The sequence below is a fragment of the Staurois parvus genome, unplaced genomic scaffold (assembly GCF_062004578.1).
Source record: "Staurois parvus isolate SC_StPar_1 unplaced genomic scaffold, SC_StPar_1.0 ptg000126l, whole genome shotgun sequence".
NCBI classification, from domain to species: Eukaryota; Metazoa; Chordata; class Amphibia; order Anura; family Ranidae; genus Staurois; species Staurois parvus.
In genome coordinates, this window is record NW_028317922.1 from 2,314,614 (window position 1) to 2,336,211 (window position 21,598).

At 53.5% G+C, this 21,598-nt stretch overlaps 18 non-coding genes across 18 annotated transcripts; all 18 read left to right on the forward strand.

Moving 5' to 3' along the window:
* The first annotated feature begins 30 nt into the window (after nt 1–30).
* TRNAD-GUC (transfer RNA aspartic acid (anticodon GUC)) lies at nt 31–102 on the forward strand. The gene has a single exon. It is a non-coding gene; the product is annotated as a tRNA-Asp (tRNA).
* Nucleotides 103–1,867: 1,765 nt separating this feature from the next.
* On the forward strand, nt 1,868–1,939 carry TRNAQ-CUG (transfer RNA glutamine (anticodon CUG)). The gene has a single exon. It is a non-coding gene; the product is annotated as a tRNA-Gln (tRNA).
* A 234-nt stretch (nt 1,940–2,173) lies between these two features.
* TRNAD-GUC (transfer RNA aspartic acid (anticodon GUC)) lies at nt 2,174–2,245 on the forward strand. The gene has a single exon. It is a non-coding gene; the product is annotated as a tRNA-Asp (tRNA).
* Nucleotides 2,246–4,010: 1,765 nt separating this feature from the next.
* TRNAQ-CUG (transfer RNA glutamine (anticodon CUG)) lies at nt 4,011–4,082 on the forward strand. The gene has a single exon. It is a non-coding gene; the product is annotated as a tRNA-Gln (tRNA).
* Nucleotides 4,083–4,316: 234 nt separating this feature from the next.
* Nucleotides 4,317–4,388, forward strand: TRNAD-GUC (transfer RNA aspartic acid (anticodon GUC)). The gene has a single exon. It is a non-coding gene; the product is annotated as a tRNA-Asp (tRNA).
* A 1,759-nt stretch (nt 4,389–6,147) lies between these two features.
* On the forward strand, nt 6,148–6,219 carry TRNAQ-CUG (transfer RNA glutamine (anticodon CUG)). Its single transcript has one exon. It is a non-coding gene; the product is annotated as a tRNA-Gln (tRNA).
* Nucleotides 6,220–6,453: 234 nt separating this feature from the next.
* Nucleotides 6,454–6,525, forward strand: TRNAD-GUC (transfer RNA aspartic acid (anticodon GUC)). The gene has a single exon. It is a non-coding gene; the product is annotated as a tRNA-Asp (tRNA).
* A 1,765-nt stretch (nt 6,526–8,290) lies between these two features.
* TRNAQ-CUG (transfer RNA glutamine (anticodon CUG)) lies at nt 8,291–8,362 on the forward strand. The gene has a single exon. It is a non-coding gene; the product is annotated as a tRNA-Gln (tRNA).
* Nucleotides 8,363–8,596: 234 nt separating this feature from the next.
* On the forward strand, nt 8,597–8,668 carry TRNAD-GUC (transfer RNA aspartic acid (anticodon GUC)). Its single transcript has one exon. It is a non-coding gene; the product is annotated as a tRNA-Asp (tRNA).
* A 1,765-nt stretch (nt 8,669–10,433) lies between these two features.
* On the forward strand, nt 10,434–10,505 carry TRNAQ-CUG (transfer RNA glutamine (anticodon CUG)). Its single transcript has one exon. It is a non-coding gene; the product is annotated as a tRNA-Gln (tRNA).
* A 2,071-nt stretch (nt 10,506–12,576) lies between these two features.
* On the forward strand, nt 12,577–12,648 carry TRNAQ-CUG (transfer RNA glutamine (anticodon CUG)). Its single transcript has one exon. It is a non-coding gene; the product is annotated as a tRNA-Gln (tRNA).
* A 2,071-nt stretch (nt 12,649–14,719) lies between these two features.
* TRNAQ-CUG (transfer RNA glutamine (anticodon CUG)) lies at nt 14,720–14,791 on the forward strand. Its single transcript has one exon. It is a non-coding gene; the product is annotated as a tRNA-Gln (tRNA).
* Nucleotides 14,792–15,025: 234 nt separating this feature from the next.
* On the forward strand, nt 15,026–15,097 carry TRNAD-GUC (transfer RNA aspartic acid (anticodon GUC)). Its single transcript has one exon. It is a non-coding gene; the product is annotated as a tRNA-Asp (tRNA).
* Nucleotides 15,098–16,862: 1,765 nt separating this feature from the next.
* TRNAQ-CUG (transfer RNA glutamine (anticodon CUG)) lies at nt 16,863–16,934 on the forward strand. The gene has a single exon. It is a non-coding gene; the product is annotated as a tRNA-Gln (tRNA).
* Nucleotides 16,935–17,168: 234 nt separating this feature from the next.
* TRNAD-GUC (transfer RNA aspartic acid (anticodon GUC)) lies at nt 17,169–17,240 on the forward strand. Its single transcript has one exon. It is a non-coding gene; the product is annotated as a tRNA-Asp (tRNA).
* A 2,070-nt stretch (nt 17,241–19,310) lies between these two features.
* Nucleotides 19,311–19,382, forward strand: TRNAD-GUC (transfer RNA aspartic acid (anticodon GUC)). Its single transcript has one exon. It is a non-coding gene; the product is annotated as a tRNA-Asp (tRNA).
* Nucleotides 19,383–21,147: 1,765 nt separating this feature from the next.
* On the forward strand, nt 21,148–21,219 carry TRNAQ-CUG (transfer RNA glutamine (anticodon CUG)). Its single transcript has one exon. It is a non-coding gene; the product is annotated as a tRNA-Gln (tRNA).
* A 234-nt stretch (nt 21,220–21,453) lies between these two features.
* Nucleotides 21,454–21,525, forward strand: TRNAD-GUC (transfer RNA aspartic acid (anticodon GUC)). The gene has a single exon. It is a non-coding gene; the product is annotated as a tRNA-Asp (tRNA).
* Nucleotides 21,526–21,598: the final 73 nt, after the last annotated feature.

Genomic DNA, 21,598 nt, shown 5'->3' on the forward strand with positions numbered 1-21,598 from the left:
GGCCAGGAGCAGGTGCTCTGCACCAACTGGTCCTCGTTAGTATAGTGGTGAGTATCCCCGCCTGTCACGCGGGAGACCGGGGTTCGATTCCCCGACGGGGAGGCCGGCTTTTCTTTTCTACCCACCTACCCACACACTCCTCTGCCTCCGCTCAGCTTAACTCCTTGGATGGTCTTTGAAGGAGAAAACGCTCACATTCGCAGCACATGGCAATTACAGAAGTTCATCGGATGGCCACCCAGCTCGACACCAAGTGGCACGGCTTTCTGGACCAAGTCAAGCTTTCAACTTCGCAGGACCTGGCCGCTTCACACCATCTGTGGAATCTTCCGCTGGGGTGCGTACTTCTCCCACTTCCACGCCTCTTCCAAGTTCTCAACACCTTTCATCTCTACTTCTCCACAGTCATTGCCAGCAGCCCATTTTCGACCCACAGACCTTGATTTCCTCTTCTCCCATTGCTCGCTCTCGAGACTCTGCGCCTTTGCTTCCACCAGCTCTGGACCTCCTCCGTCATGTACACTTCCTGCACCCATGTCCTGAAAACACTACATCTGCAGGCACGCAGATTGAAAGGCGTAGGCGAGTGAGCCCAGTGTGCTCTTTAGCCGATCATTAATGCCCTCCTAAAAGCCCACCACCAGGCCAACATACAGCAGAGTATGCAGCAGATTCATTGCTTTGGCCTCGGGGAGGGTCTTTTTGACTCTCTCTACCCCCCCTCCCCGGTGTGCAACACGTTCTAGAGTTGGTCTCCGGTTACAATCTATTAAGATTCCAGTTTTTGCACGCTCAACCCTAATGGGAAGTCCTTGGGCCTCCTCCCCTTCTCTGATCATCTCCAGTCATCCCGTTTGCTAAGGCCTTCATAAGGAATTTGTCCCACGCAGAGCATTCCCTTTCCCCAGCTGGGGCCTGTCTTTGGTGCTGGAGGTTCCCTCTGGTTCCCAGTTTCACCCAGTGGCAACCTGTTTACTACTGAACCTCACGCTCCAAGCCGTCTTCCATATAGCTATTACTACGCTTCAAAGAGTCTTGGGAAAGAGCTTTGGGCGGTAACAAACCATAGCTGTGCTTTCTGCCTGATCGGGTGACTCTTCGCCCTGGTGCCTCATGGCACCTCGAAAGTTTCATCATCTTTTCCTGTTCATCAAGTCTCGATGTGACCTACCTCTTTCCGGATCGCTCTTTCGAAAAATCACCAGGCCCCTGATGAAGGAGATATCCCGAAGGGCTTGGGTTCAAGCAACCGAAAGTCCAAGCGCTAGAAAAAGTGTGCTCGTGATCCTTGCTGGAGTGGAAAAGGATCATGCAGCCTGTGCCACAACCATAGTCGCCTGGTGAGACAAAACAATGCAGAGAGCGTGAAAAAAAAAATCAAAAGGACTTGAGGTTCCGGGAAAAGAGCCATTGCCAGAAGAGGGGTGGCATCATCCTGGGCGGCCTTCCTGTAAGGGCTCGCCTGAAGCCACAGGCAAGGCACCCGCCTGGCCTCCTTATGCTTGACTGGCGCGTGGACCTGGCACTCCTCCCAAGGGTGGAATTTGCGAGAAGCGTTTTGCAAGAAGCCCTTACCACTAGATGAATCGATTGTTGTGACGCCCACCCCTGTCTTGCTGCTTGGGCCATCCCATGTCTACTTCTGCCATGAATGCCCCAGGAAAAGGAGGAAATGATTTGCTGTACTTTTAGCTTTCCCGGTACCTTCGCATGGGAAATTGCCGCCCCTTCATTGACCAAGAGATGGCAATCGACGGTGTAGGGAAAAGATTATAGGAGAGTGGGTCCTAGGGGGGTTAAGGGGGAGTGAGCGTTAGCTACAGGCATAGCGAGGCACAAGAAAAGCGAGAAAGATCCTCGTTCCAGGGGTTCCATGGTGTAACGGTCAGCACTCTGGACTCTGAATCCAGCGATCCGAGTTCAAATCTTGGTGGGACCTTCCTTGCCGAGCCGCCGTTGATTTGAGCCTGGCGACTTGACTTGTCTATTACTGGCGGAAAGGCCAGTGATAGCGGAAGCCGCCCACAAGGCGGATGCCGTGCGAACGAGGCCCGTTGCAAGGGTGATGTCCGGCCGACTGCAAGGCAAACTGAGGAGGCCCACAGCTCTATTGAAAGAGAAGCTGTGCAGCCGTATGTACTTTGGCCAGGAGCAGGTGCTCTGCACCAACTGGTCCTCGTTAGTATAGTGGTGAGTATCCCCGCCTGTCACGCGGGAGACCGGGGTTCGATTCCCCGACGGGGAGGCCGGCTTTTCTTTTCTACCCACCTACCCCCACACTCCTCTGCCTCCGCTCAGCTTAACTCCTTGGATGGTCTTTGAAGGAGAAAACGCTCACATTCGCAGCACATGGCAATTACAGAAGTTCATCGGATGGCCACCCAGCTCGACACCAAGTGGCACGGCTTTCTGGACCAAGTCAAGCTTTCAACTTCGCAGGACCTGGCCGCTTCACACCATCTGTGGAATCTTCCGCTGGGGTGCGTACTTCTCCCACTTCCACGCCTCTTCCAAGTTCTCAACACCTTTCATCTCTACTTCTCCACAGTCATTGCCAGCAGCCCATTTTCGACCCACAGACCTTGATTTCCTCTTCTCCCATTGCTCGCTCTCGAGACTCTGCGCCTTTGCTTCCACCAGCTCTGGACCTCCTCCGTCATGTACACTTCCTGCACCCATGTCCTGAAAACACTACATCTGCAGGCACGCAGATTGAAAGGCGTAGGCGAGTGAGCCCAGTGTGCTCTTTAGCCGATCATTAATGCCCTCCTAAAAGCCCACCACCAGGCCAACATACAGCAGAGTATGCAGCAGATTCATTGCTTTGGCCTCGGGGAGGGTCTTTTTGACTCTCTCTACCCCCCCTCCCCGGTGTGCAACACGTTCTAGAGTTGGTCTCCGGTTACAATCTATTAAGATTCCAGTTTTTGCACGCTCAACCCTAATGGGAAGTCCTTGGGCCTCCTCCCCTTCTCTGATCATCTCCAGTCATCCCGTTTGCTAAGGCCTTCATAAGGAATTTGTCCCACGCAGAGCATTCCCTTTCCCCAGCTGGGGCCTGTCTTTGGTGCTGGAGGTTCCCTCTGGTTCCCAGTTTCACCCAGTGGCAACCTGTTTACTACTGAACCTCACGCTCCAAGCCGTCTTCCATATAGCTATTACTACGCTTCAAAGAGTCTTGGGAAAGAGCTTTGGGCGGTAACAAACCATAGCTGTGCTTTCTGCCTGATCGGGTGACTCTTCGCCCTGGTGCCTCATGGCACCTCGAAAGTTTCATCATCTTTTCCTGTTCATCAAGTCTCGATGTGACCTACCTCTTTCCGGATCGCTCTTTCGAAAAATCACCAGGCCCCTGATGAAGGAGATATCCCGAAGGGCTTAGGTTCAAGCAACCGAAAGTCCAAGCGCTAGAAAAAGTGTGCTCGTGATCCTTGCTGGAGTGGAAAAGGATCATGCAGCCTGTGCCACAACCATAGTCGCCTGTTGAGACAAAACAATGCAGAGAGCGTGAAAAAAAAAATCAAAAGGACTTGAGGTTCCGGGAAAAGAGCCATTGCCAGAAGAGGGGTGGCATCATCCTGGGCGGCCTTCCTGTAAGGGCTCGCCTGAAGCCACAGGCAAGGCACCCGCCTGGCCTCCTTATGCTTGACTGGCGCGTGGACCTGGCACTCCTCCCAAGGGTGGAATTTGCGAGAAGCGTTTTGCAAGAAGCCCTTACCACTAGATGAATCGATTGTTGTGACGCCCACCCCTGTCTTGCTGCTTGGGCCATCCCATGTCTACTTCTGCCATGAATGCCCCAGGAAAAGGAGGAAATGATTTGCTGTACTTTTAGCTTTCCCGGTACCTTCGCATGGGAAATTGCCGCCCCTTCATTGACCAAGAGATGGCGATCGACGGTGTAGGGAAAAGATTATAGGAGAGTCGGTCCTAGGGGGGTTAAGGGGGAGTGAGCGTTAGCTACAGGCATAGCGAGGCACAAGAAAAGCGAGAAAGATCCTCGTTCCAGGGGTTCCATGGTGTAACGGTCAGCACTCTGGACTCTGAATCCAGCGATCCGAGTTCAAATCTCGGTGGGACCTTCCTTGCCGAGCCGCCGTTGATTTGAGCCTGGCGACTTGACTTGTCTATTACTGGCGGAAAGGCCAGTGATAGCGGAAGCCGCCCACAAGGCGGATGCCGTGCGAACGAGGCCCGTTGCAAGGGTGATGTCCGGCCGACTGCAAGGCAAACTGAGGAGGCCCACAGCTCTATTGAAAGAGAAGCTGTGCAGCCGTATGTACTTTGGCCAGGAGCAGGTGCTCTGCACCAACTGGTCCTCGTTAGTATAGTGGTGAGTATCCCCGCCTGTCACGCGGGAGACCGGGGTTCGATTCCCCGACGGGGAGGCCGGCTTTTCTTTTCAACCCACCTACCCCCACACTCCTCTGCCTCCGCTCAGCTTAACTCCTTGGATGGTCTTTGAAGGAGAAAACGCTCACATTCGCAGCACATGGCAATTACAGAAGTTCATCGGATGGCCACCCAGCTCGACACCAAGTGGCACGGCTTTCTGGACCAAGTCAAGCTTTCAACTTCGCAGGACCTGGCCGCTTCACACCATCTGTGGAATCTTCCGCTGGGGTGCGTACTTCTCCCACTTCCACGCCTCTTCCAAGTTCTCAACACCTTTCATCTCTACTTCTCCACAGTCATTGCCAGCAGTCCATTTTCGACCCACAGACCTTGATTTCCTCTTCTCCCATTGCTCGCTCTCGAGACTCTGCGCCTTTGCTTCCACCAGCTCTGGACCTCCTCCGTCATGTACACTTCCTGCACCCATGTCCTGAAATCACTACATCTGCAGGCACGCAGATTGAAAGGCGTAGGCGAGTGAGCCCAGTGTGCTCTTTAGCCGATCATTAATGCCCTCCTAAAAGCCCACCACCAGGCCAACATACAGCAGAGTATGCAGCAGATTCATTGCTTTGGCCTCGGGGAGGGTCTTTTTGACTCTCTCTACCCCCCCTCCCCGGTGTGCAACACGTTCTAGAGTTGGTCTCCGGTTACAATCTATTAAGATTCCAGTTTTTGCACGCTCAACCCTAATGGGAAGTCCTTGGGCCTCCTCCCCTTCTCTGATCATCTCCAGTCATCCCGTTTGCTAAGGCCTTCATAAGGAATTTGTCCCACGCAGAGCATTCCCTTTCCCCAGCTGGGGCCTGTCTTTGGTGCTGGAGGTTCCCTCTGGTTCCCAGTTTCACCCAGTGGCAACCTGTTTACTACTGAACCTCACGCTCCAAGCCGTCTTCCATATAGCTATTACTACGCTTCAAAGAGTCTTGGGAAAGAGCTTTGGGCGGTAACAAACCATAGCTGTGCTTTCTGCCTGATCGGGTGACTCTTCGCCCTGGTGCCTCATGGCACCTCGAAAGTTTCATCATCTTTTCCTGTTCATCAAGTCTCGATGTGACCTACCTCTTTCCGGATCGCTCTTTCGAAAAATCACCAGGCCCCTGATGAAGGAGATATCCCGAAGGGCTTAGGTTCAAGCAACCAAAAGTCCAAGCGCTAGAAAAAGTGTGCTCGTGATCCTTGCTGGAGTGGAAAAGGATCATGCAGCCTGTGCCACAACCATAGTCGCCTGGTGAGACAAAACAATGCAGAGAGCGTGAAAAAAAAAATGATTTGAGGTTCCGGGAAAAGAGCCATTGCCAGAAGAGGGGTGGCATCATCCTGGGCGGCCTTCCTGTAAGGGCTCGCCTGAAGCCACAGGCAAGGCACCCGCCTGGCCTCCTTATGCTTGACTGGCGCGTGGATCTGGCACTCCTCCCAAGGGTGGAATTTGCGAGAAGCGTTTTGCAAGAAGCCCTTACCACTAGATGAATCGATTGTTGTGACGCCCACCCCTGTCTTGCTGCTTGGGCCATCCCATGTCTACTTCTGCCATGAATGCCCCAGGAAAAGGAGGAAATGATTTGCTGTACTTTTAGCTTTCCCGGTACCTTCGCATGGGAAATTGCCGCCCCTTCATTGACCAAGAGATGGCGATCGACGGTGTAGGGAAAAGATTATAGGAGAGTGGGTCCTAGGGGGGTTAAGGGGGAGTGAGCGTTAGCTACAGGCATAGCGAGGCACAAGAAAAGCGAGAAAGATCCTTGTTCCAGGGGTTCCATGGTGTAACGGTCAGCACTCTGGACTCTGAATCCAGCGATCCGAGTTCAAATCTCGGTGGGACCTTCTTTGCCGAGCCGCCGTTGATTTGAGCCTGGCGACTTGACTTGTCTATTACTGGCGGAAAGGCCAGTGATAGCGGAAGCCGCCCACAAGGCGGATGCCGTGCAAACGAGGCCCGTTGCAAGGGTGATGTCCGGCCGACTGCAAGGCAAACTGAGGAGGCCCACAGCTCTATTGAAAGAGAAGCTGTGCAGCCGTATGTACTTTGGCCAGGAGCAGGTGCTCTGCACCAACTGGTCCTCGTTAGTATAGTGGTGAGTATCCCCGCCTGTCACGCGGGAGACCGGGGTTCGATTCCCCGACGGGGAGGCCGGCTTTTCTTTTCTACCCACCTACCCACACACTCCTCTGCCTCCGCTCAGCTTAACTCCTTGGATGGTCTTTGAAGGAGAAAACGCTCACATTCGCAGCACATGGCAATTACAGAAGTTCATCGGATGGCCACCCAGCTCGACACCAAGTGGCACGGCTTTCTGGACCAAGTCAAGCTTTCAACTTCGCAGGACCTGGCCGCTTCACACCATCTGTGGAATCTTCCGCTGGGGTGCGTACTTCTCCCACTTCCACGCCTCTTCCAAGTTCTCAACACCTTTCATCTCTACTTCTCCACAGTCATTGCCAGCAGCCCATTTTCGACCCACAGACCTTGATTTCCTCTTCTCCCATTGCTCGCTCTCGAGACTATGCGCCTTTGCTTCCACCAGCTCTGGACCTCCTCCGTCATGTACACTTCCTGCACCCATGTCCTGAAAACACTACATCTGCAGGCACGCAGATTGAAAGGCGTAGGCGAGTGAGCCCAGTGTGCTCTTTAGCCGATCATTAATGCCCTCCTAAAAGCCCACCACCAGGCCAACATACAGCAGAGTATGCAGCAGATTCATTGCTTTGGCCTCGGGGAGGGTCTTTTTGACTCTCTCTACCCCCCCTCCCCGGTGTGCAACACGTTCTAGAGTTGGTCTCCGGTTACAATCTATTAAGATTCCAGTTTTTGCACGCTCAACCCTAATGGGAAGTCCTTGGGCCTCCTCCCCTTCTCTGATCATCTCCAGTCATCCCGTTTGCTAAGGCCTTCATAAGGAATTTGTCCCACGCAGAGCATTCCCTTTCCCCAGCTGGGGCCTGTCTTTGGTGCTGGAGGTTCCCTCTGGTTCCCAGTTTCACCCAGTGGCAACCTGTTTACTACTGAACCTCACGCTCCAAGCCGTCTTCCATATAGCTATTACTACGCTTCAAAGAGTCTTGGGAAAGAGCTTTGGGCGGTAACAAACCATAGCTGTGCTTTCTGCCTGATCGGGTGACTCTTCGCCCTGGTGCCTCATGGCACCTCGAAAGTTTCATCATCTTTTCCTGTTCATCAAGTCTCGATGTGACCTACCTCTTTCCGGATCGCTCTTTCGAAAAATCACCAGGCCCCTGATGAAGGAGATATCCCGAAGGGCTTGGGTTCAAGCAACCGAAAGTCCAAGCGCTAGAAAAAGTGTGCTCGTGATCCTTGCTGGAGTGGAAAAGGATCATGCAGCCTGTGCCACAACCATAGTCGCCTGGTGAGACAAAACAATGCAGAGAGCGTGAAAAAAAAAATCAAAAGGACTTGAGGTTCCGGGAAAAGAGCCATTGCCAGAAGAGAGGTGGCATCATCCTGGGCGGCCTTCCTGTAAGGGCTCGCCTGAAGCCACAGGCAAGGCACCCGCCTGGCCTCCTTATGCTTGACTGGCGCGTGGACCTGGCACTCCTCCCAAGGGTGGAATTTGCGAGAAGCGTTTTGCAAGAAGCCCTTACCACTAAATGAATCGATTGTTGTGACGCCCACCCCTGTCTTGCTGCTTGGGCCATCCCATGTCTACTTCTGCCATGAATGCCCCAGGAAAAGGAGGAAATGATTTGCTGTACTTTTAGCTTTCCCGGTACCTTCGCATGGGAAATTGCCGCCCCTTCATTGACCAAGAGATGGCGATCGACGGTGTAGGGAAAAGATTATAGGAGAGTGGGTCCTAGGGGGGTTAAGGGGGAGTGAGCGTTAGCTACAGGCATAGCGAGGCACAAGAAAAGCGAGAAAGATCCTCGTTCCAGGGGTTCCATGGTGTAACGGTCAGCACTCTGGACTCTGAATCCAGCGATCCGAGTTCAAATCTCGGTGGGACCTTCTTTGCCGAGCCGCTGTTGATTTGAGCCTGGCGACTTGACTTGTCTATTACTGGCGGAAAGGCCAGTGATAGCGGAAGCCGCCCACAAGGCGGATGCCGTGCGAACGAGGCCCGTTGCAAGGGTGATGTCCGGCCGACTGCAAGGCAAACTGAGGAGGCCCACAGCTCTATTGAAAGAGAAGCTGTGCAGCCGTATGTACTTTGGCCAGGAGCAGGTGCTCTGCACCAACTGGTCCTCGTTAGTATAGTGGTGAGTATCCCCGCCTGTCACGCGGGAGACCGGGGTTCGATTCCCCGACGGGGAGGCCGGCTTTTCTTTTCTACCCACCTACCCACACACTCCTCTGCCTCCGCTCTGCTTAACTCCTTGGATGGTCTTTGAAGGAGAAAACGCTCACATTCGCAGCACATGGCAATTACAGAAGTTCATCGGATGGCCACCCAGCTCGACACCAAGTGGCACGGCTTTCTGGACCAAGTCAAGCTTTCAACTTCGCAGGACCTGGCCGCTTCACACCATCTGTGGAATCTTCCGCTGGGGTGCGTACTTCTCCCACTTCCACGCCTCTTCCAAGTTCTCAACACCTTTCATCTCTACTTCTCCACAGTCATTGCCAGCAGCCCATTTTCGACCCACAGACCTTGATTTCCTCTTCTCCCATTGCTCGCTCTCGAGACTCTGCGCCTTTGCTTCCACCAGCTCTGGACCTCCTCCGTCATGTACACTTCCTGCACCCATGTCCTGAAAACACTACATCTGCAGGCACGCAGATTGAAAGGCGTAGGCGAGTGAGCCCAGTGTGCTCTTTAGCCGATCATTAATGCCCTCCTAAAAGCCCACCACCAGGCCAACATACAGCAGAGTATGCAGCAGATTCATTGCTTTGGCCTCGGGGAGGGTCTTTTTGACTCTCTCTACCCCCCCTCCCCGGTGTGCAACACGTTCTAGAGTTGGTCTCCGGTTACAATCTATTAAGATTCCAGTTTTTGCACGCTCAACCCTAATGGGAAGTCCTTGGGCCTCCTCCCCTTCTCTGATCATCTCCAGTCATCCCGTTTGCTAAGGCCTTCATAAGGAATTTGTCCCACGCAGAGCATTCCCTTTCCCCAGCTGGGGCCTGTCTTTGGTGCTGGAGGTTCCCTCTGGTTCCCAGTTTCACCCAGTGGCAACCTGTTTACTACTGAACCTCACGCTCCAAGCCGTCTTCCATATAGCTATTAGTACGCTTCAAAGAGTCTTGGGAAAGAGCTTTGGGCGGTAACAAACCATAGCTGTGCTTTCTGCCTGATCGGGTGACTCTTCGCCCTGGTGCCTCATGGCACCTCGAAAGTTTCATCATCTTTTCCTGTTCATCAAGTCTCGATGTGACCTACCTCTTTCCGGATCGCTCTTTCGAAAAATCACCAGGCCCCTGATGAAGGAGATATCCCGAAGGGCTTGGGTTCAAGCAACCGAAAGTCCAAGCGCTAGAAAAAGTGTGCTCGTGATCCTTGCTGGAGTGGAAAAGGATCATGCAGCCTGTGCCACAACCATAGTCGCCTGGTGAGACAAAACAATGCAGAGAGCGTGAAAAAAAAAATCAAAAGGACTTGAGGTTCCGGGAAAAGAGCCATTGCCAGAAGAGGGGTGGCATCATCCTGGGCGGCCTTCCTGTAAGGGCTCGCCTGAAGCCACAGGCAAGGCACCCGCCTGGCCTCCTTATGCTTGACTGGCGCGTGGACCTGGCACTCCTCCCAAGGGTGGAATTTGCGAGAAGCGTTTTGCAAGAAGCCCTTACCACTAGATGAATCGATTGTTGTGACGCCCACCCCTGTCTTGCTGCTTGGGCCATCCCATGTCTACTTCTGCCATGAATGCCCCAGGAAAAGGAGGAAATGATTTGCTGTACTTTTAGCTTTCCCGGTACCTTCGCATGGGAAATTGCCGCCCCTTCATTGACCAAGAGATGGCGATCGACGGTGTAGGGAAAAGATTATAGGAGAGTGGGTCCTAGGGGGGTTAAGGGGGAGTGAGCGTTAGCTACAGGCATAGCGAGGCACAAGAAAAGCGAGAAAGATCCTCGTTCCAGGGGTTCCATGGTGTAACGGTCAGCACTCTGGACTCTGAATCCAGCGATCCGAGTTCAAATCTCGGTGGGACCTTCTTTGCCGAGCCGCTGTTGATTTGAGCCTGGCGACTTGACTTGTCTATTACTGGCGGAAAGGCCAGTGATAGCGGAAGCCGCCCACAAGGCGGATGCCGTGCGAACGAGGCCCGTTGCAAGGGTGATGTCCGGCCGACTGCAAGGCAAACTGAGGAGGCCCACAGCTCTATTGAAAGAGAAGCTGTGCAGCCGTATGTACTTTGGCCAGGAGCAGGTGCTCTGCACCAACTGGTCCTCGTTAGTATAGTGGTGAGTATCCCCGCCTGTCACGCGGGAGACCGGGGTTCGATTCCCCGAAGGGGAGGCAGGCTTTTCTTTTCTACCCACCTACCCACACACTCCTCTGCCTCCGCTCAGCTTAACTCCTTGGATGGTCTTTGAAGGAGAAAACGCTCACATTCGCAGCACATGGCAATTACAGAAGTTCATCGGATGGCCACCCAGCTCGACACCAAGTGGCACGGCTTTCTGGACCAAGTCAAGCTTTCAACTTCGCAGGACCTGGCCGCTTCACACCATCTGTGGAATCTTCCGCTGGGGTGCGTACTTCTCCCACTTCCACGCCTCTTCCAAGTTCTCAACACCTTTCATCTCTACTTCTCCACAGTCATTGCCAGCAGCCCATTTTCGACCCACAGACCTTGATTTCCTCTTCTCCCATTGCTCGCTCTCGAGACTCTGCGCCTTTGCTTCCACCAGCTCTGGACCTCCTCCGTCATGTACACTTCCTGCACCCATGTCCTGAAAACACTACATCTGCAGGCACGCAGATTGAAAGGCGTAGGCGAGTGAGCCCAGTGTGCTCTTTAGCCGATCATTAATGCCCTCCTAAAAGCCCACCACCAGGCCAACATACAGCAGAGTATGCAGCAGATTCATTGCTTTGGCCTCGGGGAGGGTCTTTTTGACTCTCTCTACCCCCCCTCCCCGGTGTGCAACACGTTCTAGAGTTGGTCTCCGGTTACAATCTATTAAGATTCCAGTTTTTGCACGCTCAACCCTAATGGGAAGTCCTTGGGCCTCCTCCCCTTCTCTGATCATCTCCAGTCATCCCGTTTGCTAAGGCCTTCATAAGGAATTTGTCCCACGCAGAGCATTCCCTTTCCCCAGCTGGGGCCTGTCTTTGGTGCTGGAGGTTCCCTCTGGTTCCCAGTTTCACCCAGTGGCAACCTGTTTACTACTGAACCTCACGCTCCAAGCCGTCTTCCATATAGCTATTACTACGCTTCAAAGAGTCTTGGGAAAGAGCTTTGGGCGGTAACAAACCATAGCTGTGCTTTCTGCCTGATCGGGTGACTCTTCGCCCTGGTGCCTCATGGCACCTCGAAAGTTTCATCATCTTTTCCTGTTCATCAAGTCTCGATGTGACCTACCTCTTTCCGGATCGCTCTTTCGAAAAATCACCAGGCCCCTGATGAAGGAGATATCCCGAAGGGCTTGGGTTCAAGCAACCGAAAGTCCAAGCGCTAGAAAAAGTGTGCTCGTGATCCTTGCTGGAGTGGAAAAGGATCATGCAGCCTGTGCCACAACCATAGTCGCCTGGTGAGACAAAACAATGCAGAGAGCGTGAAAAAAAAAATCAAAAGGACTTGAGGTTCCGGGAAAAGAGCCATTGCCAGAAGAGGGGTGGCATCATCCTGGGCGGCCTTCCTGTAAGGGCTCGCCTGAAGCCACAGGCAAGGCACCCGCCTGGCCTCCTTATGCTTGACTGGCGCGTGGACCTGGCACTCCTCCCAAGGGTGGAATTTGCGAGAAGCGTTTTGCAAGAAGCCCTTACCACTAGATGAATCGATTGTTGTGACGCCCACCCCTGTCTTGCTGCTTGGGCCATCCCATGTCTACTTCTGCCATGAATGCCCCAGGAAAAGGAGGAAATGATTTGCTGTACTTTTAGCTTTCCCGGTACCTTCGCATGGGAAATTGCCGCCCCTTCATTGACCAAGAGATGGCGATCGACGGTGTAGGGAAAAGATTATAGGAGAGTGGGTCCTAGGGGGGTTAAGGGGGAGTGAGCGTTAGCTACAGGCATAGCGAGGCACAAGAAAAGCGAGAAAGATCCTCGTTCCAGGGGTTCCATGGTGTAACAGTCAGCACTCTGGACTCTGAATCCAGCGATCCGAGTTCAAATCTCGGTGGGACCTTCTTTTCCGAGCCGCCGTTGATTTGAGCCTGGCGACTTGACTTGTCTATTACTGGCGGAAAGGCCAGTAATAGCGGAAGCCGCCCACAAGGCGGATGCCGTGCGAATGAGGCCCGTTGCAAGGGTGATGTCCGGCCGACTGCAAGGCAAACTGAGGAGGCCCACAGCTCTATTGAAAGAGAAGCTGTGCAGCCGTATGTACTTTGGCCAGGAGCAGGTGCTCTGCACCAACTGGTCCTCGTTAGTATAGTGGTGAGTATCTCCGCCTGTCACGCGGGAGACAGGGGTTCGATTCCCCGACGGGGAGGCAGGCTTTTCTTTTCTACCCACCTACCCCCACACTCCTCTGCCTCCGCTCAGCTTAACTCCTTGGATGGTCTTTGAAGGAGAAAACGCTCACATTCGCAGCACATGGCAATTACAGAAGTTCATCGGATGGCCACCCAGCTCGACACCAAGTGGCACGGCTTTCTGGACCAAGTCAAGCTTTCAACTTCGCAGGACCTGGCCGCTTCACACCATCTGTGGAATCTTCCGCTGGGGTGCGTACTTCTCCCACTTCCACGCCTCTTCCAAGTTCTCAACACCTTTCATCTCTACTTCTCCACAGTCATTGCCAGCAGCCCATTTTCGACCCACAGACCTTGATTTCCTCTTCTCCCATTGCTCGCTCTCGAGACTCTGCGCCTTTGCTTCCACCAGCTCTGGACCTCCTCCGTCATGTACACTTCCTGCACCCATGTCCTGAAAACACTACATCTGCAGGCACGCAGATTGAAAGGCGTAGGCGAGTGAGCCCAGTGTGCTCTTTAGCCGATCATTAATGCCCTCCTAAAAGCCCACCACCAGGCCAACATACAGCAGAGTATGCAGCAGATTCATTGCTTTGGCCTCGGGGAGGGTCTTTTTGACTCTCTCTACCCCCCCTCCCCGGTGTGCAACACGTTCTAGAGTTGGTCTCCGGTTACAATCTATTAAGATTCCAGTTTTTGCACGCTCAACCCTAATGGGAAGACCTTGGGCCTCCTCCCCTTCTCTGATCATCTCCAGTCATCCCGTTTGCTAAGGCCTTCATAAGGAATTTGTCCCACGCAGAGCATTCCCTTTCCCCAGCTGGGGCCTGTCTTTGGTGCTGGAGGTTCCCTCTGGTTCCCAGTTTCACCCAGTGGCAACCTGTTTACTACTGAACCTCACGCTCCAAGCCGTCTTCCATATAGCTATTACTACGCTTCAAAGAGTCTTGGGAAAGAGCTTTGGGCGGTAACAAACCATAGCTGTGCTTTCTGCCTGATCGGGTGACTCTTCGCCCTGGTGCCTCATGGCACCTCGAAAGTTTCATCATCTTTTCCTGTTCATCAAGTCTCGATGTGACCTACCTCTTTCCGGATCGCTCTTTCGAAAAATCACCAGGCCCCTGATGAAGGAGATATCCCGAAGGGCTTGGGTTCAAGCAACCGAAAGTCCAAGCGCTAGAAAAAGTGTGCTCGTGATCCTTGCTGGAGTGGAAAAGGATCATGCAGCCTGTGCCACAACCATAGTCGCCTGGTGAGACAAAACAATGCAGAGAGCGTGAAAAAAAAAATCAAAAGGACTTGAGGTTCCGGGAAAAGAGCCATTGCCAGAAGAGGGGTGGCATCATCCTGGGCGGCCTTCCTGTAAGGGCTCGCCTGAAGCCACAGGCAAGGCACCCGCCTGGCCTCCTTATGCTTGACTGGCGCGTGGACCTGGCACTCCTCCCAAGGGTGGAATTTGCGAGAAGCGTTTTGCAAGAAGCCCTTACCACTAGATGAATCGATTGTTGTGACGCCCACCCCTGTCTTGCTGCTTGGGCCATCCCATGTCTACTTCTGCCATGAATGCCCCAGGAAAAGGAGGAAATGATTTGCTGTACTTTTAGCTTTCCCGGTACCTTCGCATGGGAAATTGCCGCCCCTTCATTGACCAAGAGATGGCGATCGACGGTGTAGGGAAAAGATTATAGGAGAGTGGGTCCTAGGGGGGTTAAGGGGGAGTGAGCGTTAGCTACAGGCATAGCGAGGCACAAGAAAAGCGAGAAAGATCCTCGTTTCAGGGGTTCCATGGTGTAACGGTCAGCACTCTGGACTCTGAATCCAGCGATCCGAGTTCAAATCTCGGTGGGACCTTCTTTGCCGAGCCGCCGTTGATTTGAGCCTGGCGACTTGACTTGTCTATTACTGGCGGAAAGGCCAGTGATAGCGGAAGCCGCCCACAAGGCGGATGCCGTGCGAACGAGGCCCGTTGCAAGGGTGATGTCCGGCCGACTGCAAGGCAAACTGAGGAGGCCCACAGCTCTATTGAAAGAGAAGCTGTGCAGCCGTATGTACTTTGGCCAGGAGCAGGTGCTCTGCACCAACTGGTCCTCGTTAGTATAGTGGTGAGTATCCCCGCCTGTCACGCGGGAGACCGGGGTTCGATTCCCCGACGGGGAGGCAGGCTTTTCTTTTCTACCCACCTACCCACACACTCCTCTGCCTCCGCTCAGCTTAACTCCTTGGATGGTCTTTGAAGGAGAAAACGCTCACATTCGCAGCACATGGCAATTACAGAAGTTCATCGGATGGCCACCCAGCTCGACACCAAGTGGCACGGCTTTCTGGACCAAGTCAAGCTTTCAACTTCGCAGGACCTGGCCGCTTCACACCATCTGTGGAATCTTCCGCTGGGGTGCGTACTTCTCCCACTTCCACGCCTCTTCCAAGTTCTCAACACCTTTCATCTCTACTTCTCCACAGTCATTGCCAGCAGCCCATTTTCGACCCACAGACCTTGATTTCCTCTTCTCCCATTGCTCGCTCTCGAGACTCTGCGCCTTTGCTTCCACCAGCTCTGGACCTCCTCCGTCATGTACACTTCCTGCACCCATGTCCTGAAAACACTACATCTGCAGGCACGCAGATTGAAAGGCGTAGGCGAGTGAGCCCAGTGTGCTCTTTAGCCGATCATTAATGCCCTCCTAAAAGCCCACCACCAGGCCAACATACAGCAGAGTATGCAGCAGATTCATTGCTTTGGCCTCGGGGAGGGTCTTTTTGACTCTCTCTACCCCCCCTCCCCGGTGTGCAACACGTTCTAGAGTTGGTCTCCGGTTACAATCTATTAAGATTCCAGTTTTTGCACGCTCAACCCTAATGGGAAGTCCTTGGGCCTCCTCCCCTTCTCTGATCATCTCCAGTCATCCCGTTTGCTAAGGCCTTCATAAGGAATTTGTCCCACGCAGAGCATTCCCTTTCCCCAGCTGGGGCCTGTCTTTGGTGCTGGAGGTTCCCTCTGGTTCCCAGTTTCACCCAGTGGCAACCTGTTTACTACTGAACCTCACGCTCCAAGCCGTCTTCCATATAGCTATTACTACGCTTCAAAGAGTCTTGGGAAAGAGCTTTGGGCGGTAACAAACCATAGCTGTGCTTTCTGCCTGATCGGGTGACTCTTCGCCCTGGTGCCTCATGGCACCTCGAAAGTTTCATCATCTTTTCCTGTTCATCAAGTCTCGATGTGACCTACCTCTTTCCGGATCGCTCTTTCGAAAAATCACCAGGCCCCTGATGAAGGAGATATCCCGAAGGGCTTGCGTTCAAGCAACCGAAAGTCCAAGCGCTAGAAAAAGTGTGCTCGTGATCCTTGCTGGAGTGGAAAAGGATCATGCAGCCTGTGCCACAACCATAGTCGCCTGGTGAGACAAAACAATGCAGAGAGCGTGAAAAAAAAAATCAAAAGGACTTGAGGTTCCGGGAAAAGAGCCATTGCCAGAAGAGGGGTGGCATCATCCTGGGCGGCCTTCCTGTAAGGGCTCGCCTGAAGCCACAGGCAAGGCACCCGCCTGGCCTCCTTATGCTTGACTGGCGCGTGGACCTGGCACTCCTCCCAAGGGTGGAATTTGCGAGAAGCGTTTTGCAAGAAGCCCTTACCACTAGATGAATCGATTGTTGTGACGCCCACCCCTGTCTTGCTGCTTGGGCCATCCCATGTCTACTTCTGCCATGAATGCCCCAGGAAAAGGAGGAAATGATTTGCTGTACTTTTAGCTTTCCCGGTACCTTCGCATGGGAAATTGCCGCCCCTTCATTGACCAAGAGATGGCGATCGACGGTGTAGGGAAAAGATTATAGGAGAGTGGGTCCTAGGGGGGTTAAGGGGGAGTGAGCGTTAGCTACAGGCATAGCGAGGCACAAGAAAAGCGAGAAAGATCCTCGTTCCAGTGGTTCCATGGTGTAACGGTCAGCACTCTGGACTCTGAATCCAGCGATCCGAGTTCAAATCTCGGTGGGACCTTCTTTGCCGAGCCGCCGTTGATTTGAGCCTGGCGACTTGACTTGTCTATTACTGGCGGAAAGGCCAGTGATAGCGGAAGCCGCCCACAAGGCGGATGCCGTGCGAACGAGGCCCGTTGCAAGGGTGATGTCCGGCCGACTGCAAGGCAAACTGAGGAGGCCCACAGCTCTATTGAAAGAGAAGCTGTGCAGCCGTATGTACTTTGGCCAGGAGCAGGTGCTCTGCACCAACTGGTCCTCGTTAGTATAGTGGTGAGTATCCCCGCCTGTCACGCGGGAGACCGGGGTTCGATTCCCCGACGGGGAGGCCGGCTTTTCTTTTCTACCCACCTACCCACACACTCCTCTGCCTCCGCTCAGCTTAACTCCTTGGATGGTCTTTGAAGGAGAAAACGCTCACATTCGCAGCACATGGCAATTACAGAAGTTCATCGGATGGCCACCCAGCTCGACACCAAGTGGCACGGCTTTCTGGACCAAGTCAAGCTTTCAACTTCGCAGGACCTGGCCGCTTCACACCATCTGTGGAATCTTCCGCTGGGGTGCGTACTTCTCCCACTTCCACGCCTCTTCCAAGTTCTCAACACCTTTCATCTCTACTTCTCCACAGTCATTGCCAGCAGCCCATTTTCGACCCACAGACCTTGATTTCCTCTTCTCCCATTGCTCGCTCTCGAGACTCTGCGCCTTTGCTTCCACCAGCTCTGGACCTCCTCCGTCATGTACACTTCCTGCACCCATGTCCTGAAAACACTACATCTGCAGGCACGCAGATTGAAAGGCGTAGGCGAGTGAGCCCAGTGTGCTCTTTAGCCGATCATTAATGCCCTCCTAAAAGCCCACCACCAGGCCAACATACAGCAGAGTATGCAGCAGATTCATTGCTTTGGCCTCGGGGAGGGTCTTTTTGACTCTCTCTACCCCCCCTCCCCGGTGTGCAACACGTTCTAGAGTTGGTCTCCGGTTACAATCTATTAAGATTCCAGTTTTTGCACGCTCAACCCTAATGGGAAGTCCTTGGGCCTCCTCCCCTTCTCTGATCATCTCCAGTCATCCCGTTTGCTAAGGCCTTCATAAGGAATTTGTCCCACGCAGAGCATTCCCTTTCCCCAGCTGGGGCCTGTCTTTGGTGCTGGAGGTTCCCTCTGGTTCCCAGTTTCACCCAGTGGCAACCTGTTTACTACTGAACCTCACGCTCCAAGCCGTCTTCCATATAGCTATTAGTACGCTTCAAAGAGTCTTGGGAAAGAGCTTTGGGCGGTAACAAACCATAGCTGTGCTTTCTGCCTGATCGGGTGACTCTTCGCCCTGGTGCCTCATGGCACCTCGAAAGTTTCATCATCTTTTCCTGTTCATCAAGTCTCGATGTAACCTACCTCTTTCCGGATCGCTCTTTCGAAAAATCACCAGGCCCCTGATGAAGGAGATATCCCGAAGGGCTTGGGTTCAAGCAACCGAAAGTCCAAGCGCTAGAAAAAGTGTGCTCGTGATCCTTGCTGGAGTGGAAAAGGATCATGCAGCCTGTGCCACAACCATAGTCGCCTGGTGAGACAAAACAATGCAGAGAGCGTGAAAAAAAAAATCAAAAGGACTTGAGGTTCCGGGAAAAGAGCCATTGCCAGAAGAGGGGTGGCATCATCCTGGGCGGCCTTCCTGTAAGGGCTCGCCTGAAGCCACAGGCAAGGCACCCGCCTGGCCTCCTTATGCTTGACTGGCGCGTGGACCTGGCACTCCTCCCAAGGGTGGAATTTGCGAGAAGCGTTTTGCAAGAAGCCCTTACCACTAGATGAATCGATTGTTGTGACGCCCACCCCTGTCTTGCTGCTTGGGCCATCCCATGTCTACTTCTGCCATGAATGCCCCAGGAAAAGGAGGAAATGATTTGCTGTACTTTTAGCTTTCCCGGTACCTTCGCATGGGAAATTGCCGCCCCTTCATTGACCAAGAGATGGCGATCGACGGTGTAGGGAAAAGATTATAGGAGAGTCGGTCCTAGGGGGTTAAGGGGGAGTGAGCGTTAGCTACAGGCATAGCGAGGCACAAGAAAAGCGAGAAAGATCCTCGTTCCAGGGGTTCCGTGGTGTAACGGTCAGCACTCTGGACTCTGAATCCAACGATCCGAGTTCAAATCTCGGTGGGACCTTCTTTGCCGAGCCGCCGTTGATTTGAGCCTGGCGACTTGACTTGTCTATTACTGGCGGAAAGGCCAGTGATAGCGGAAGCCGCCCACAAGGCGGATGCCGTGCGAACGAGGCCCGTTGCAAGGGTGATGTCCGGCCGACTGCAAGGCAAACTGAGGAGGCCCACAGCTCTATTGAAAGAGAAGCTGTGCAGCCGTATGTACTTTGGCCAGGAGCAGGTGTTCTGCACCAACTGGTCCTCGTTAGTATAGTGGTGAGTATCCCCGCCTGTCACGCGGGAGACCGGGGTTCGATTCCCCGACGGGGAGGCCGGCTTTTCATTTTCTACCCACCTACCCCCACACTCCTCTGCCTCCGCTCAGCTTAACTCCTTGGATGGTCTTTGAAGGAGAAAACGCTCACATTCGCAGCACATGGCAATTACAGAAGTTCATCGGATGGCCACCCAGCTCGACACCAAGTGGCACGGCTTTCTGGACCAAGTCAAGCTTTCAACTTCGCAGGACCTGGCCGCTTCACACCATCTGTGGAATCTTCCGCTGGGGTGCGTACTTCTCCCACTTCCACGCCTCTTCCAAGTTCTCAACACCTTTCATCTCTACTTCTCCACAGTCATTGCCAGCAGACCATTTTCGACCCACAGACCTTGATTTCCTCTTCTCCCATTGCTCGCTCTCGAGACTCTGCGCCTTTGCTTCCACCAGCTCTGGACCTCCTCCGTCATGTACACTTCCTGCACCCATGTCCTGAAAACACTACATCTGCAGGCACGCAGATTGAAAGGCGTAGGCGAGTGAGCCCAGTGTGCTCTTTAGCCGATCATTAATGCCCTCCTAAAAGCCCACCACCAGGCCAACATACAGCAGAGTATGCAGCAGATTCATTGCTTTGGCCTCGGGGAGGGTTTTTTTGACTCTCTCTACCCCCCCTCCCCGGTGTGCAACACGTTCTAGAGTTGGTCTCCGGTTACAATCTATTAAGATTCCAGTTTTTGCACGCTCAACCCTAATGGGAAGACCTTGGGCCTCCTCCCCTTCTCTGATCATCTCCAGTCATCCCGTTTGCTAAGGCCTTCATAAGGAATTTGTCCCACGCAGAGCATTCCCTTTCCCCAGCTGGGGCCTGTCTTTGGTGCTGGAGCTTCCCTCTGGTTCCCAGTTTCACCCAGTGGCAACCTGTTTACTACTGAACCTCACGCTCCAAGCCGTCTTCCATATAGCTATTACTACGCTTCAAAGAGTCTTGGGAAAGAGCTTTGGGCGGTAACAAACCATAGCTGTGCTTTCTGCCTGATCGGGTGACTCTTCGCCCTGGTGCCTCATGGCACCTCGAAAGTTTCATCATCTTTTCCTGTTCATCAAGTCTCGATGTGACCTACCTCTTTCCGGATCGCTCTTTCGAAAAATCACCAGGTCCCTGATGAAGGAGATATCCCGAAGGGCTTGGGTTCAAGCAACCGAAAGTCCAAGCGCTAGAAAAAGTGTGCTCGTGATCCTTGCTGGAGTGGAAAAGGATCATGCAGCCTGTGCCACAACCATAGTCGCCTGGTGAGACAAAACAATGCAGAGAGCGTGAAAAAAAAAATCAAAAGGACTTGAGGTTCCGGGAAAAGAGCCATTGCCAGAAGAGGGGTGGCATCATCCTGGGCGGCCTTCCTGTAAGGGCTCGCCTGAAGCCACAGGCAAGGCACCCGCCTGGCCTCCTTATGCTTGACTGGCGCGTGGACCTGGCACTCCTCCCAAGGGTGGAATTTGCGAGAAGCGTTTTGCAAGAAGCCCTTACCACTAGATGAATCGATTGTTGTGACGCCCACCCCTGTCTTGCTGCTTGGGCCATCCCATGTCTACTTCTGCCATGAATGCCCCAGGAAAAGGAGGAAATGATTTGCTGTACTTTTAGCTTTCCCGGTACCTTCGCATGGGAAATTGCCGCCCCTTCATTGACCAAGAGATGGCGATCGACGGTGTAGGGAAAAGATTATAGGAGAGTCGGTCCTAGGGGGTTAAGGGGGAGTGAGCGTTAGCTACAGGCATAGCGAGGCACAAGAAAAGCGAGAAAGATCCTCGTTCCAGGGGTTCCGTGGTGTAACGGTCAGCACTCTGGACTCTGAATCCAGCGATCCGAGTTCAAATCTCGGTGGGACCTTCTTTGCCGAGCCGCCGTTGATTTGAGCCTGGCGACTTGACTTGTCTATTACTGGCGGAAAGGCCAGTGATAGCGGAAGCCGCCCACAAGGCGGATGCCGTGCGAACGAGGCCCGTTGCAAGGGTGATGTCCGGCCGACTGCAAGGCAAACTGAGGAGGCCCACAGCTCTATTGAAAGAGAAGCTGTGCAGCCGTATGTACTTTGGCCAGGAGCAGGTGCTCTGCACCAACTGGTCCTCGTTAGTATAGTGGTGAGTATCCCCGCCTGTCACGCGGGAGACCGGGGTTCGATTCCCCGACGGGGAGGCCGGCTTTTCTTTTCTACCCACCTACCCACACACTCCTCTGCCTCCGCTCAGCTTAACTCCTTGGATGGTCT